The 17,126-nt window shown below is 41.6% G+C and overlaps 1 protein-coding gene across 2 annotated transcripts in view; it reads right to left on the reverse strand.

The window, feature by feature from the left end:
- The window catches only part of LOC119015499 (neural cell adhesion molecule 2-like), a 499,946-nt gene that overhangs the window by 443,558 nt on the left and 39,262 nt on the right, over window positions 1-17,126 (reverse strand). Inside the window, exon 3 of one of the 2 annotated variants that reach the window (XM_037091539.1) lies at window positions 4,182-4,249. The exons of the other annotated variant lie outside the window; for it this stretch is intronic. The gene's annotated coding sequence lies outside the window, so the exon portion shown is untranslated. The remainder of the gene's footprint in view (window positions 1-4,181; window positions 4,250-17,126) is intronic. 2 annotated transcript variants of the gene reach the window in all.

The raw sequence follows: 17,126 nt of genomic DNA on the forward strand, positions 1-17,126 counted from the left end.
CGAAATTAAAATTATTTGATGTTCTATACTGTTATATTGGAGCTGCAGTCTAACTTGTTTCAGGAATGATGGCATAAAGGAAAAGTTTGAAAAAAGGTCACGTAAACCAAACACGAACCGGCCAACATGAGCCTCTGTGCCCTCCGAGGTGTCCCCCAAATGCTAATATCCCCCTCCCTCCAGCGAGATCAAATAACTGTATGCCCTTCCCCTTTTGTGCTGCCCTTTTTATTTGGTCCCAACCAAGAGATAAAGTGAGCATACGTATATTCAATATTTACCGAGGTCAATCACAACGGATTAGGTTTTCTGAACACTTTTCATGAAATTTGCTGGTGCCACAAACAAATATCCGAGATTTAAGATCCAAACTCCGACATTGCTTCCATGTTGTGATGTGCGAAGTCGACTCTGCTTATCAGCCGGATGGGCCAAGTCTTGTAAGCAGCCAGCTGGTGCCTAGGAGATGCCCAAACTATCTCAGCCAACCAGGTTTCTTTGCCATCGTGCGCTAGAGCCAAGACACACACATCTGATGACGACGGCCCACACAGCGAAACGAAGAGAGGAAGATCTACACAGAAAATGTAATTGTAGATTAATGTGATTTTTATATTGTGATATGTCTGTTTATCCTCTTTTCTGTTACCATTTGTTTCTACAGTAGATTAATTTATTATGTGAATAATCTCAGGCGTGATCTCAGAGGAACATATCAAATCCAAATTTTATGCAACCAAAGCCTGGTTTGGCTCTAAAGTGAGAACATGAAACCCATATTTAAATTGCAGGCGTTATAAGGAATCAGATATAAGCCCCAGAACACGCTGAGAATCTTTCTAAGCTGTGGTCTATGGGATTCCAAACAAGACCGTGTAATCGCTTGGGCTGTTTGGCAACACGCAAGATTCATTCAGGAGAATAAATGTACATTTCAGCAAAATACAAGATATGTGGAAACTTTGTGTTTCTTTAGGTTGTGATATTATGTGCCCAATTATCTCAAAACCATGACTCAGTTTCTTCCCCACCATTTTCCCAAAGGGTTGCCAAAATCTTATGTATTTTTAATGAGACTTCTGAGTTATGACCTTCTTAAAATGGAATCGCCTCAACCAAATGTATTCATTTATAAATCTCGTTTATAGCATTTTAGTCAGCTTTTTTTTCAATTCAAACTGAAGGCTTTTTGTTTATAAAACTTGTGCCAGATGAAGCCTAAGGTGTTGGTAAAGTGTTTGTTTGCATGCCTCCAATTTAAAAAAAAAAAAAAGAAAGAAAAAAGAAAGCTTTATAAATGCTCCTGGAGTTCAAGTCCAATTTCCAACAGTAAAAACAGACAAACAAGAGAGAAGAACTTTATTTTTCCCTCGGGTTATCACTCAAATGAGCGCATGGGGAGATCTGGTACTTTTATCACCAATAAACGGCTGAATGACCCAGGCTGCATTGAGCACATGTGACTTTATTGCCCCGAGCTGAGTCTCCGAGGAAAGAGCTTTGCATTGAATTGGTATTTCAAGCATGCGTTTGCGTTTTCCACCACAACATTCAGTTTCTTAAGGCAGGTGTTTCAACAAAGTAATACATTATTTAAACACCACACAGGATTGTGAGCGATCTCTTCAACACCTGCAGTGTGAATCTATTTCAACTTGTGAACACATTCATTAAAAACATTCCCTTATATCACTCAAGAAAGCTAGTGCTGCAAATTGGTAGTGTCATGGTAACATTCAGAAGTTGCATCATCTGATCCAACGGCGAGAAATCGCAGCACCTCTCGGAGTAATCACTCAAATCAGCAGGCCAGTAGTTAGTGCACTGATACTAATAACAGCACAGTGCTGTGCTTTGTATCTACTGACACCAGCAGAGAAATGTTCTTTGTGTGCACCCGCCTCCACAGAGAGGTCAGAGGTCCCAGTCAGCTTGTCGGCACTCAAGGACACTAGCAGAGCAGATAAGAGCTCATACAGAAGCCTGAAGCTGTGGTTTTAAAGTCAGCCTGCTTTTCTTCTGTCAAAACTGTAAATAATTTATCACCGCAACAGAGCCACGATGTACACTAATACTGCAAGTATTTAAGTCTTTGGGTCAGACTAAAATCCTTCAACAACAATTGGATGGATCACAAGGTAATTTAATTCAGATATTCACGATCACCAGCAGATGAATCCTGGTGACTCTGATAACCCCTTGACTTCTAATCCAGCCTCGCTCATCAGAGGAATTATTTTGCCACATACGGTGGACTCAACGTTTTATTTGTCTCTAGTTTGTTTTATTTCTAAATACCTATAAATTAATTGAATTCCATCAACCTCGGCTACACTTTGGCCAATGCTGTGTTTCTGTTATCACTGTGTTGGTGGTTGTGTTAGAACATCATAATTAATGTTGCCGGAGGGCTCAGTGAGGACATTTGAGACATTTTGTTGTACTGTTCACTTACGTGTTAGTTATTATTTGAGTTATTATTTCCAGTTTTAGTTCCCTTTTCCATTGCTGTTGGTTACGTTTAGGGAATATAAATACTTGGTTTGGTTTCTCCAACAAAAAATATGGGTAAGGTTTCGGGAACATAAATACTTTGTTGGGTTCAGGGAACAAAAATACTTGATCAGGTTGATCAGGAAATACTTTGTGATATGTCAGGAACAAACATGCTTTGTAATGTTTAGGGAACATAAATACTTGAAAGATAGCATCGTCTTGGCTCCCTCGACAAAAGCATTTAGGATTTTCCTATTGGTTTTTCAATAAATAGAAAAAAATAAGCTCTGTGGCAAACACATCTTTAGTTCAGCCGGATCAGGGATTAGTCCATTCAGGGATTGAGGGGATGATTCCAGCCCCTGTCATATGCCGCTACGGTACGTCCGATTCTTGTTATCCTCCTTGGATTCAGTATCACTCTGTCATCCCTAGTCTCTTTTCCATCTCAACTCTCTCGCCGAGTACTTTGAGAAAAACTAAACACCAGTATTTTCGGTCATCAAACACTCAAATGGAAAAGTAATTGTGTGTAAAGTGCGCTCCATTCCATTCATGTAATAAAAGCATTGGGGATGCAGTTTGGAGGCCAACAATCTAAATCGAATCTCGTAGTCTCCGCTTAAACGTTTTTCTCCCAGGCTTTACTCTCCGTGGAGCAGTTGATACAGATCAGACAGAATTGGAGAGGATAAAGTTCAGCAATGAGGAGGTTTTTTTTTTCTTTTTTTCCCCCCTCATCTGCAGTTGATGGTGATTCTCTCATACATGGTTGGCTGCCATTTACAGGGCCTATTGCCAATAATGTCTATCCCTTTCACTGATGGGGAAGCTCATATAGTTGGCAAGAAATACTCCAAGGAGTTTAATCTTTACTGTGAACTGCGAGACACCCAAACTAAAGTCTAATGTTAGGTTGAGGTAATTTCCTTTCAGTCATCTGTTAAGAAATGCAAGCAGGAATACATATGAATAACTGCAGCTGTATGAAAAGGGAGAGATTATTGCATCATTTCATCCATAACTCACTTTGACTGACAGTATCACAAAGTCATATCAGATCAAATGCAGAATGTGCAACTGAATTAAAAGGAACGGCAGCAAATGTAGGATACTTAAAGGCATTTGCCTCTCCCCCCCGCCCACTCCAGAGTCACAAGGTGATGGGGGTATCATTCAGGGAGGACTGAATAGGTCATCCAGAGCCTCTGTATGAAGTGAATGAGCAACATTACTGGTTGGAAAGTCAATCACATGACAAAGAAGAGATGTAAATGACCAAACGAGAAAAAATGAAAGTACCCCCAAAAAAAACAAGCACAGAAAAGCAAAACAACCACAACAAGACCACAAAATGATGCAAACTGACAACAAAGGGAAGCAAAACAACTACAAAGAGATACAAAACAACCGCAAAAGACACAAAACAGCCAGTCAGAGAGACAAAACAACCAAAAAGTTGAAGTAAATGACCATAAAAAGATGCACAATAACTACAAAGAGAAGCAAAACAACCACAATGGAACAAAGTGGTATAATGAGACAAGACGTCTTTGAGTTAACGCTGTCATTTCTCCACATTCTGTCCATCCTTTTAGTTAATTTCTGTGAATGATTCAAATAAACTGCCTCTTCACATAAATGTGCACCAGTCTGACTCCCCTCAAAAGTTTCGAGACCCTAACCTGTTCTCGAAGTGTGTAAACACTTAATGCAAGGCTGCCTCCACTTCTCCAGGCAAGGTCACGTCCTTCTGGTGATCAGACAGAGAGACGATGATTCATTTTCTGTACTTTGACCCGCCCTATTAAACATGCCTGACCTTTCATCTTCTTCTGAAAAAAACACAAAACAAAAAAAAAAAACAGATCTGTCAAAAAGTTCTCACAGGAGAACGCATTTATATCGTCTTTAATGGTACTCATTTGGACCTGATGTCTTTGTTATGAAATAAATGTCACACTTAAAGAAGCACACGCAAGGAAAATCATCATCATTCATTTAAAACATCAAATTCTGGGTGACACATCGTCTTTACCACTCGGAGTCTCTATCACAAATGGAAACGGACTCGGCGAGGACGGAGAGTTGCTTCCTATTACCGTCCCCCCCCGCTTAGCGCTCTGGTTTTAGCTCTGGAGCAATGATCCATGACACAAATGATTAATGAGAGCGTGACATGTAATGTTTTATATTGCCGCAATGAAACTTTTATAAATGTCACCAAAAAAAGGACAGCGGGATTGCGAGACAGAGCGGTGCTATTCATAGATGTAGATACTAGACTGAGGGCTGTGATTGGTTGCATCAGGGCCAATTATTAATGAGAGACTGATAGAAAACACAGTGCAATGTTATGTAAAGGGCCGGTCCCAGTAGCAGGATGTGAAGATCCGCACTCAGGGTCAAATATACAACGTCAACATGTCCAATATTCTAATTAATAAACAGAGGCAATGTTTGCACACGCTCAGTCTGGCATGATTTGAATGTGAGTGCAGCCAAAACTAAGCGGCTGTCACAGGAGAAAAGAGGGCGGTGGGTGGGAAAAAAGGGGGCAGAGGTGTCGGCTCAGCAAAAGCTAAGATGTGTCAAGGTCACCTGGCTGCTTCCACATAATGTGTGTGGCCAGTAAACACTTATCCTGACAAATGGAGAGCAGAGGTGCCAACAGTGTAGCACGGCAGACTGCATGGCCTGTCAGCCATTTTATAGCTACAATTAAGGGCATTAAACCTACATTACACTAAATTATTAAGCTGATTACATTACAAACTCTTTTATTTGTCAGGGTTTTTTTTATTAGCAGCAATGGAATCTGATATAAAAACAACAACATTTTGGGGGTTTTTGGTATGTATGTGCCTGTCACTGATTTTTAGCCCTGACTCCTACAGAGAGGATTTTTTAATTTTAACTCTAACTCTCTTAAAGATATGATAGGTAAGAATCCTGCATTAATGTCACCAGTAGCCGCTGTGTAATCGTGTGTTCACCATCGGCGAAGCCAGTTGGACTTAGCCGTAAACTAGCGAAGCAATGGCGCAAAACAACACATCATTGTTTTTAATTTCAGGTGAACCCTCACCGTATTCAGCACTCACCAGAGACACTGGTTCTCTCTCCTTTTTCCCCTTTCCTCACTGTAACGTTCCGGTCATAAAGGCGATCAAGGTTAAAAAAAAAAGTGATTCTGAAAGTTTTCCAAAAGTACATGAAGGATGCTGACTCATAATCTATGACGTCAGACAGCATTCAGTGTGGAAAAAACATAAATCTGGGCTGACAGCTTGAATACCTGCTATATTTATCTGCCATTTACCCGTAAAGATGCTAATCTTTCTTCACAGCATGCAAAACTGAATCCACATTCTTTGAGTGGAAAAAGTGTTAAACGGGGCTTCATCCGTGAGAGCTGATGAGTCATGGATCGTCTTTGTGAACCCCGAGTCTGAGCGCCACGCTCCAAATGAGCTTTCTTTAATCATACTTTTATTTTTTCACCAGAACATGTGCTCACAGCCCTGTAAAAAATCTCCTCAGGCGGATTCACTGTATCCACAAAAGTTGGTCTGCCTTCCTCTGACAGCGCAGAAGAGCAGCTCCAGTTTCTTCCTTTTGATGATTTCTTGGCTCTGGTGCCCGTGTTTGCGAATCTAGGCTAAAGTTACAAAAATAACACGTTTAATTCTGCCATAGATGGATTTCCTTTCACTCCCATAGGTTCTGAAATATATTCACAAGGGCATTTATTTTGATTCAAATGTGCCACAGCTGATTTATTTTTAAGGCAGCAGCTCCAGATATCTGCTTGACTTTTTACCTGCTGGTTTTTTTGGGGGGGTTTTTTTGTCGCCGTTCATCTTCCAGCCAAAGTTATATTTCTGAATTTAAAAAGATGACCCTCAAGCCGTTTATCACTTGACATTACAAAAATAAAATGGGGAGTCTGTAAAAGTGCCAACAGACTTGAAGTGCCGTCGCCTCTTCCAGCAAAGTCATTCAAATGTGTAGCTTAAGTGTCTGCGGGCAAGACACCAAAATCCATCTCTGTGAGACCCTGAGTGACCTCTCCCTCCACCTGCCCACACGCAGCAGGTCAAAACAGGTAATGAAAATGTATTTGCATACTGTCACCGTTTCCAAAATCCCCGGCCAATTCCCCCAGTTTACCGGGCTGTTGATTCTCCCCTTGTTAGTGTAAACAACGGCGCTTGTTTGTGCCAAGTTATTCAATCTGCCCTGCTCAAATTATTTATAATTAGCGTGTCATTTGTGCCCCAGGTCACGGCGACACTGGTAATTATAAACCTCATTTTGCAGGAAGTATCATCCAAACACCTCCACCACTGCGGCTGAGAACGAGGCGTTTAAAAACCCTCTCTGGAGCCGCAGCAGTATGATTTAAGCTTTGTTCGGTTTTTGAGACACCCCTTTAGTTCGATTCTTGTTCATTTGGAAGATTAGTGTGTTAGACACTAACACACTAATGTAATGTTTGTGATGAACATGATCAACAGACATCACTTTAGTGATGGTCTGCTAGCATTTTTAACGGATTGGAGGTGACCTAACGGTGGCGTTAAATGAAAAAAAATCACGTAATAGTTGTTGAGAAACTTCAGTTTGGACCACGGTGTCCAAAAAGTGCCATATGCCGTACGTTCATAAAAATCATTGCCGTGTTTAGAAGATCCTCCAAGGTGCCGACGGGATGTCACCAGCCTGGACAGACAAGACACAGTCCATTACATATTCATGCATAAACAACATTTCTGGCAGCTTTTGCTCAGCAAGATACTTCACATGAGGCGTACTGCATAATGCAACCCCCCCCTGCAAAGACAGTGTTACTCGCAGCTTGTGTGAGCCAAATTTAGTTTAGAAATGACTCAAGGAGTCTGACATGGAGCAAACACTCTAGCTTTGTAAATGATTTAATTATGGGTGCGTGAAAATAATTCAATTTCAGTAAAAACCTCTGCAAATTTTTTTTTAATTTACTCCCTTTAGGGTGCAAAACGGCAGGGCTAAATGCAACTGCCTGTCACCGGCACTTTCTAATGTGAGAGTGAGAAAACACAGTGCTTTGGTATCACACTGCAGAAATTAAACACTCATTTTCTTTGATGATATGGAATGAATGGATGGAGAGCAGAGTTGGTCTTTTTCTGTTTTTTTTTCCCTTCATTCTCAGTTCTATAAGCAGTGTGGTCTTGCCCACACCAACTAACGCCGCCTAAATAATTCAGAGACCTGGGCCAAACTGAAACTGAGCTAAAATATTAATGAAATAACACAAGTTTTCTGAATTCAAGCAATTAGCTGGAGCCCTATCATCTCTCCAGAGTGGCTCACACAGTGGGAGGTTGAATCTAAGCAGTCAGAGTGTTTGAGATGTTTAGAAGCCAGTGCAGTGGTGTGATTCAGTGCCTGACTAAAAAGCCAGCGTCTGGTTTACTTTAGCTAATTGTTGGTTGAAAATCAGCTGTTTGGCGCAGTCGGTGCCGCCACAGAAGAGCACAAGGAGACGTCCCCATGAACCAGATGAAATTATTTCCACTGAAGGGACTCGTCCATTTCTCAGACAGGAATAATAAAAGTTCGCCTTGAGTTTCTGTGACCAAGGTTTTAGTCCCGGCTCCTGTAAATACGTTTTCAATTGTGTTTTTATTAAATCATAACCGACATCTGACCCCTGACTTCAACTTTCAGTTCATCATGTGCCCAATGTGAATGCCAACAGTAGCTAAAGTTTTACTCTCCAAAAATCAACTCAGACAGTTTAAAAGTTTCTCTTTTGGGAACAACTTTTTGGGGCCTTAAGCAGACACTGATTCTCTTGAGTCACAGGCATTAGAAGGAAAATGTAGTTTTCCTCTTCCAAAAGTTAAACCAAAAGGGCACAAAAAACACAGACATGTGACTCCGGTGAACTATGATCGTCGGTGGGTGTGCGGTTGATTGGCAGTGCTTGAACGCAGCTCGCACAGCCCTGCTGCCATGCCAAAGCTAAAGCAGCGTGTGCAGCGCCTGTCTTGTTTTGCTTCAGCCGGCTTGCTGTCAATGATGTAGGAGTTTGTTGCCTCCGTGTCGATAAATGTTGGATCAAAGTTCGGCGCCCTCGCTGGGTCTCTCTGTGCAGTCGGTGGTATTGAGCGCGTTGCTCTGACGGATCAATTGACGAGTTGCACGTACGCGCGCTCCGTTGCCGTTTCTGACTCTGACCTCTGGACCATCAATTGTCTCCCAAGTAAATTGATGTTAAGGAGAGTTAATTTGAGGAGCAAGTGGCCATGTTTTCATTGTCTGTATACAGTCCTTGTAGCGCTTGAACACAACAGAGGTAAAAAAAAAAAAAAAAAAGAACGTATTGAACAAATGAGCTCTGGTTTTATGCAGCAGAGGTGAGATCTGTGGGCAAAACTTCAGACTTTGTTTAAGCCACAAAATTCAATTTGTCAACGTATGACAGCAAGTTGTCCGATCTCTGTAACCATGAGTACAGATACAAAGCTGCTTACATAGTCTCCACTCGTCTGCTGCAGAGAACAGCAGCTCTGTGGATGTTAGAGGTTCGCTGTCAGATCGCTGTCCAAGAGCAGCCAAAGTTGGCAACAGTTTCACCTGAAGCCTCGATTCCTACGCGCAGGCCCGCCTCTGTTCATGGATGATCTGATTCTTGCCATGACAAAGGCTGATGAGGTGTCAGCCAGGATGATTTCTGATTGGCAGGTGGAACAAAAAGCGAGTGGATTCACTTTTTACCCCTGGCAAACTGTGACAGGCATTTAGACAGTGTTGGAGGAGTTCAGACTCACCACGAGAGCCTTTGTAAGCATTTTTTTTCTCTTTCTTTTGACACAACTGCTAGTCAAGTACGGGTCACCTTTTAGATCCCTCAAGAAGCCCGCGGACTCCCCACAGGGCTGCACAGCATCCAGCTGTCCTCGGATCAGCTCTGAAATGTCAACTTGCAGCAGAAAAATGCCGAAACCAGACCTCTCCTCACGGCCCCCTACTGAACATGATTAAAAGTTAGTGAATCCAGAAATCCTGAAACCTACACTGGTAATGATTAACTCCTCTGAACATCAGTTGTTTTTTTTTTTTTTTGGTAAGCCGTCTTTTGCTGAGTCCTGGAAAACCTTGCTTAGGGCAGTGCCAGTCACTTTACAAGTGCTGATCCTCCTCCTCCTAATCGGATTGGGGGGATGTTTTGACGTTTTGCCAGCCTCGGTCAGTGATAAGGATGACCGGGTCATCTCACAGCAGGCCTCCACACAACACTGTCTTTTCTGTGGTGAATGAGACAAGACACTCTGTCCATAGTGGACGCCCTTGCAGGGGAAATGACAGCATCCCGTGACAGCACGAGAAAAAAAAGAAACGGAAACTGTTTCTTCACGGCATGTTTTGATTCTCTTATGGGGTTGTTCCATCGCTGGCAACCGGAGCATTTTTTCTATTTTTTTATTTTTTTTTCTGGATGTGTTGGTCTGTGCTGATAAAAGATGAAAGAAGAAGTTAAGCCTGAAAGAAGCACATTGCGGCACTCCAAGACAAACTATGGCTGAGCGCAGGAAGCTGAGGTGAACTCCAGCATAACTAGACCCCGATGACAGCTTTTTCTTTCCCCTCCCTTTCCACTTTCATCTGCATTTACTAACTCGGAAAGTTCTGCAACCTACAGAGTGCTTTGAGGTGTCACAGCAGTCACAAATTGCCAGCCTCGCTCCGACGTTGAGCGTTCCACGGCGACAAGATTTTGTACCCACTTGGGCAGCAAATTGGTCCGGTTTACAAAGTAATTTATTGCAAGAATTAGCATGTGGAGCAAAACCGAACACGGGGACGGAAAAAAATGAATAAAAAAAAAAAAATCAGATGGTGTGGTCCGCGACAGGAAATCAGAGAGCGTGTTCCTCGGCGGCTTTTAGATTTGATTTAATTCAAAAGCGGGCAGAGGAAAACAGAGGCTTTCAATGCTCAGCAGTACGTTCCGTGAGGAAGTGACACTAATAACGGCCCTGCGTCGAGACGTCTGTCAACTCGGCATTCTCCGCAGTGAAATAAATTCTTTACAAAAGGAACACGTCTCCTGCTTTGCTATTTTTTTTTTTTGAACACGGCCAGCACCATCTAATTTGTTAAATTTTCACCGCTGAAAGGGTGCCAATTTGTAGAGCCGGGAGAGGAATTTTCAATTTAGCTGAAATCACCTTAAAAGTCGGCTTCAAACACATCAAACCCCCGACTCTCTGAAGCCACCCAGCCCATAATGGAGACCACAAATAGGCTTGTAATGCAGATCATGGATGCACTATATAGACATGTTCTGCAGAGTGGTGTGCAGTGACAACATCAAGTAACTTATTACATCTTACTTGATCCAAATTGGCCAGTTAAAGCTTGTGCATCTTATTGTCTTTCTCAGAGGGTTACATGTGCAGTTAGCTTTCTCCTAGATGTGCTTAAAAGCTAACTTGAAAGAGGTAACTGATTAATTATAGATCTCTATGTTCAATCTCCTTCCTCTTTTTTCTCTTGACAGAAAAGATTAATATTCAGCGCTACGTATAAAGAGTCTTAGTGATTTGAGGCATGAATGTAGTAAGTTGACCTTTTAAGATTTGATTTGATTCTTTTTGTCAGACGATCAGCTTTCTGATTTCTCTCTCTTTTCTTTTGAGACACGACTGTATGAAGCTCTATAAATAATTCAAGCAAAGGGTGAGGAAATTGAAAGATACAGCCATGATAGTGGTGCAGATTTTGACTGTCATTACTGGCCAAAAGTGAATCAGGAAATATTTAAAGGGAGATTATTTTTATTTTACTTTTATTTTCGAGAATTAGAGGAGAAGATTGATACCAGTTTGGTATCTGTACAGTAACTATGAACATCGTCAAAATCAAATTCACCCTCCAGCTTTGCTTAATCTCACTAATTAATGAATGTAACACTACGCTTTTCATTACAAATAGTAATATCATCCTAAAGAGTAGAGCGAAAAGTCAAATCTTTGAAAAAACACCCATGAATATCTTGGCATTGCCATTCGAAAAAGGTAAAACAACCCAAAGACAGGAAGTGTAAAGTCACACAAGACACATGAGGATGAAAAGAACCGATCCCCCCTCGTCTCAACCTCCCATACGGTGACTGCTAGAAAACCTGAAAAGCCATTTTTCTAGAGCATGTCTGGTTTGTCTCTCCTGGGCTACCACAGAAACATGGCTCTGTCAAAATAAATAGGCTCATTCTGAGGCAATGACACAAAACATTTTAGTTTTAGGCGATTTTACACTAATGAAAACGTGATTATGAATATTCCATTTATGCCCTTTAATCCTAAACCGGACCTCTAAGAATCAAAGCATAAATAAATTAACCTCAGGGGTGCAATATTAAAAAAAAAAGAAGAAGAAATAATACATTCACTAATTTACTTCTTATTTTCAGCTCAGGGTGTTGTTCACGGCAGGTCTTTTGCTTCAGGGCCTCATAAAAATACACAAATATTTATTAAGGGAAAGAGAGAGAACACTCCTTCCGTGACCTAGAAATTGCATTCATGATTAAAAATCTGCATAAATACTTGCACAGCGTTTCCCCCCACTGCGACTGGTGACTACAGTCAAGTTAACCTGATGAATGAGTTGAATTTTGCAGAAAGCCTGTGTCCTTGGTGGGCACGAGCTCGTGTTAGTCTTTCGCCACGCTGATTGATAGTGGCGGATGCTAATTCCATGGCAAATGATGCTATTATTCAGGGGCTCAAATTGAATTACTTCATCCATTGGATCTGCTTAACATTTTCCCCATGGAGAGTTTAGCAACCAGTGTAATCTCCCCTACTTACTTACAAGTCCCGTTTGTCATGCCTAGTCTCTCTGTCTCTCTCCGTCCTGCTGGATGTTTTCACTGCAGAGTTTCTGCAAACCCGGTGCAACAAAAAGGATGTTGAGATGCAGGAGCTTGAGTTCTTTACAGCAGTTCAGGTTTTTTTCTTATTTAATCCAAGGACAGCTGTGTGACCATATAGTCATGATCCCGCTTCAAACAAACACCCATTTAATTCCCTTTTCATCGTGTTTATGCAATTTTATTTGATTTTTTTTTTCCATTTCGTCTGTGGCTGACTGCGTATATAACCCTATTCTGTCAACCGTGTGAGGTTTTAGTGTGTTTTGTTTTATGGAGTGAAAACAAAAACAGTGCTGTGCCAATTCTTGTCGTCGCCGTCCGTCCCAAACTGTTCCTCGCCAAATTTCATGTTCTTTAACGCCTCCCCATTGCAAATCCCTTAAAAAACTTTCCAGACTTCTGGGTTCATGCGTGTTTTGTGACAGGAAATCTGTGAGCAGCACTTACAAAAGGTAAGAAGAGTATCTTTGGTCTTGAAGGTGTAAATTGCAAGTATGACAAAAGTGAAAATGTGGACATGGAGAACGCGAATATGTGGCTAATGTATTCAGCGGAACTGCAACATAACAAAAGTGTGATCAAGTAGCAGTGTGGGTGTGCATATTAAGTTTTATTATGCAGAGACTATTGGAAGATATTTAAGAACAGAGTGGTTTAATTAGCAGACAGTTATTTCTGCTTCCTGTAACGAATTCAGTGAAATCTTAACATCTTCCATTCTTACAGCTTTTATCAATTGCAAGAGAAAAGGGAGACTATAATGTATGTGTGGAATAGTTTAAATAGTTTTTCTTTCATGTAGTTTTTTGTAAGTTTAATTTCATGATGTGTGCAGGAAATTAGACAACACAATCACACTTTTATACTTGGTTTATATGTGGCGGACCCTGCCACCTTTCTAGCTCCATGCAGTGTTCTGGGGACCTATTTTTCCTCTCAGGACAGCTTGCTTATTCAGTTATGGAACAAATTACGTCTGAGTTTATATTATAACCTCATTAATATTGAAAATATTAGGTTCAGCTTCTGGACTCGTTCCTAAAAAGCCTGTGTGGCTTATCCAAAACTACGTAGTGCCCCTTTAACATACTGTAATATTGTATGGGTGAGTACTTTTGGAAGTTATCTGCACAAAGTACTGCTGCAGGAAGAGAAACCTCTTCCAAAGTTGTTCAGTGGACCTTTCTCTTTTTAAAATTGCAGGTGTCAACCATTCTTGGCCTCAAGAGCGAGATATAACGCAATAGATTCGCCTCACAGCTCAGAATCTTTATCTTTTGTTGTGTGAAACATCCCATGGATGAAAATGAAAATGCTAATTTGCTGATTCTTCTGTGCCGTTGTCTTTATACAAAAAGAGACTCAGCTGTCAAAATCATTTGATTTGAAACAATAACTATCGCTATAAAGAGCTGATGTTCATACTGTTAATATGCATTTAAAAAACTGTAGACGCACATTGTGATATTTTTGTTTTTAAAACGCATTGCTGACTTTGTTCGGGTGAGGTTTTCAAATAAGCCTGTCCTTATTTCTACCAGATTTCTTCCCTCATGTGTTTTCTATTTATGTATGTGAAACAAACAAGCAGAAACAGTTACAGTTTGTATTTCTGCCCTTTTAATTGCATAACTTTTACCTTTACTGTACTGTTCGACTTTGTAAGGCACCTTGAAGCACTGGGGCTCGCCTTGCCTAATTGTACAGCCAAGATGCATGACAGCACATTCTGTAAATGACCAATATAACCCCTTGCAGACATGCAACGTGTTGTACAATGTTAATAGAAATCATTTTTATACTAGTCTCTGAATGTTCTCCTTTAAACTCACACATATTGCATCATTACCTCTCAGGCTCTGGACCTGGTCTGCCAGCATTATTATTTCAGGCAGGTCAGACAACTTTAAACAGAGCCTAGTGTCCTCTTAGAAAACTGCTTCTGCCTAAAAAAGTAAAGTAAAAAATATATCAGTGTTCACCAGTGCACCCATTCAATTTGTAAACTAAGGGAAACATGAAAACTACGTATTTGTATAAAGGCTGAAAATCTCGGCCCTGCAGAGATGATGATGCATTTTGAGGACGGGTTCCGAGTCCTTGATGGATGATACCGAAAACACCCGTTAAGGGCCATTAGTCAATTTTCCACAAGAGCTTTGACACTGAGATCATTGTGTGGACTCCAATACAATCCAGAGACCCTGTGATAGAGAGGTACAACTTGAAATACCATGGTTGGCAAAGTCCCTGAATGGCCTCTGGCGGCTGATGTGCTCCACTTGTGCAAGAGAGTTAAATTTCAGGGGGTCCGAAAAATTGCTGAGCAACGTTTGCATTAGTGGGGCTCTGCTGCATTAGCCCCAGAACAGGTTAAAATGCATTCACAGGACTGGAAAATGTATTCATCGGCCCGACTGTGAGGATGATCCGCTCTTTTTCTGTTACAGGACATGAAATTTAAAAAAAAAAAGGGGGGCGGCTACACAAACACACGGCGAGCAAAACAGGGTGATTCACACAATGGAAGCAGCAGAATGATCTTTTCCCTCAGTAACAACCATCAACATCAGACATTCACAGGCCTGGTGGTCGGGATATTTACTACATTTACAGCAACAGAAATACATACTTGGATGATAATTCACTACATTCTCTTTCAGATTCTTCCCATGCATTCGGTTCATTGTCATTTTTAGCCAGTTTGGAAAAAAAGATGGGAAATGCCAAAATTGACAGACTCTTTGTCTGCCTGAATCTAAAAACAAACTAGTCTAACTGTTGAATAACTAAGTAACAGATTTACCTTTAAAGCCGCAATATGCAACATGCTTAACTTTTAAGTGTGTCGTTCAGCTTGTTGTCTGACTTTATTGGGAGCGACTTTACCGCTCAGTCTCACCCGACTCATCAGCAGACAGCTGTGATAAACTAGCAGATTACCTCTCCAGCACCGAACAGCAAACAGAAAGACTCCCGACCAGCTAAGTGATCACAGTGGAGCTTCAAGTTGCGAAAGAGATGGATGTTTTCCTTGGGATCTTTGGTGGAAATCAAAAACAGGGCTAAAAAAAATATATATATATAATAATACTGGACAAAAACTGAAAAGGTTGTTGGGAACATGACTTCAAATCTGTTTAATGCAGAAACAGGCAAAGTGATAATACGTCATTAGTGTTTGCATAGTGTTGTGCTGCCCCCAAGTGGCCAATAAACAACTTGCGAGGTTCATTTATTTATCGTTTTGCAACACCGGGGCTGCAAAATGAAACTGAAACTCCCATTCCCATTCCCATCACAGAAAAACAACCAAAACAAACTATTTCAAAGTGTGGAGGATGTTGATGGAGAGCGAGTGGAAGGCAGTGGATACAGCATCCTCTGTGGATCTGCTGGTTCTGAAAGCGTACTGGTGCGGGTCCGGGCGTGTGTGCTGGAGAACCAGTTTCTCAAAGCACTTCACCAGGATACCGCAGGATTAAGAGTAACATCTAATGAGAGCTTGATTACATTTCTCACGCCGTGCCCAAACAGTCCATTTCCGTATAATTAACGATCCCAGAAAAAACAAACCAAGCCCTACAAAGAGCCTCTCAGCGTCGAAGCCAAATGTTTTGAAATGTTGTTGAGCACTATAAAAGCCAACATTTCACCAGAAACACAGACAGAACCACAAACAAAGCAATTTTAGCCTATTCTCTTGACTAAGCTTGTTGACAGGATTTGGCTGTCACGTTTGCATTACTGTCTCACTTCCGTCTGCCTGCTTTCCCACCAGCCGGGTGTTCACGGAAGGCGGCTGCTTGTCCGCCAGCGAAACCTGCCCGGCCTATTTGTGTATAGAGCATCCGAGAGTGATGAGCCAGGACGGTTGAATATAGCCACAGAAACCAGTCGTCGTCGCTGCCAAATGGGAAATCCCAGAGCGAGCGGCGGCCTGTCAGCTCCATCAACGGCGGATAATCCCAGAGAAGAGACGGCATTTTTATTGGCCTGTGTCTCGCTCCAGCGCCGTGACCACCAGTCTAATAAGTCAGCGATGCCTCCGTCTTTCTCCCTTCCCTCACTTTCTCTGTATTTGACGGCTTCTTTAACTTACAGCTCTGGCCTTTTTAATCTTTCCTGACCTCAGGTAGACAAAGAGCTCCTTCTGAACAGAAGTTTCTTTGTCCAGGCAGGTGGCAGACAGAAAACATTGACCCAGAGCATATTACTCCCCTGGTGTCCCATTGTTCTGGTTTTTAAATAAGACATCCTTACAAGCTGGCATCCAGTGAATATTTACAGAGTCGTATATAATAATCTATATAACACAAGCACAACTCAATATCATCAGTCTGTGTTATCAAATTGACTTTTTTTCCCGCCTCAGCCTACTTTATTTTCATTCCTCCTGTGTTTGCTTATTAAGCTATGGGTTACACATGCAGGTGGAGGAGGCAGCAGCAATAAGGAAGAGAAGAGATGCGTTTTGTTTTTTTTTTGCTTCGTGTTTTTTTAACCATTGCCTGTTTGTTGTAGATGACTGATTCATCTGCAGGAACTCAGTTTAATACTTCATATACTGGCCTGCCTTGTGTAAGCCAAGTGAGACAACAGAGTCCGACTTCTCTTCATCCCTTCATTTGTTCCCCTCCCCCCCCCCCTCCGTCTCAATCACTGTCTGTCTGTGCGACCGGCTGACCACCGGTGTTGA

Source organism: Acanthopagrus latus, chromosome 24 (assembly GCF_904848185.1).
Source record: "Acanthopagrus latus isolate v.2019 chromosome 24, fAcaLat1.1, whole genome shotgun sequence".
Classification (NCBI taxonomy): Eukaryota; Metazoa; Chordata; class Actinopteri; order Spariformes; family Sparidae; genus Acanthopagrus; species Acanthopagrus latus.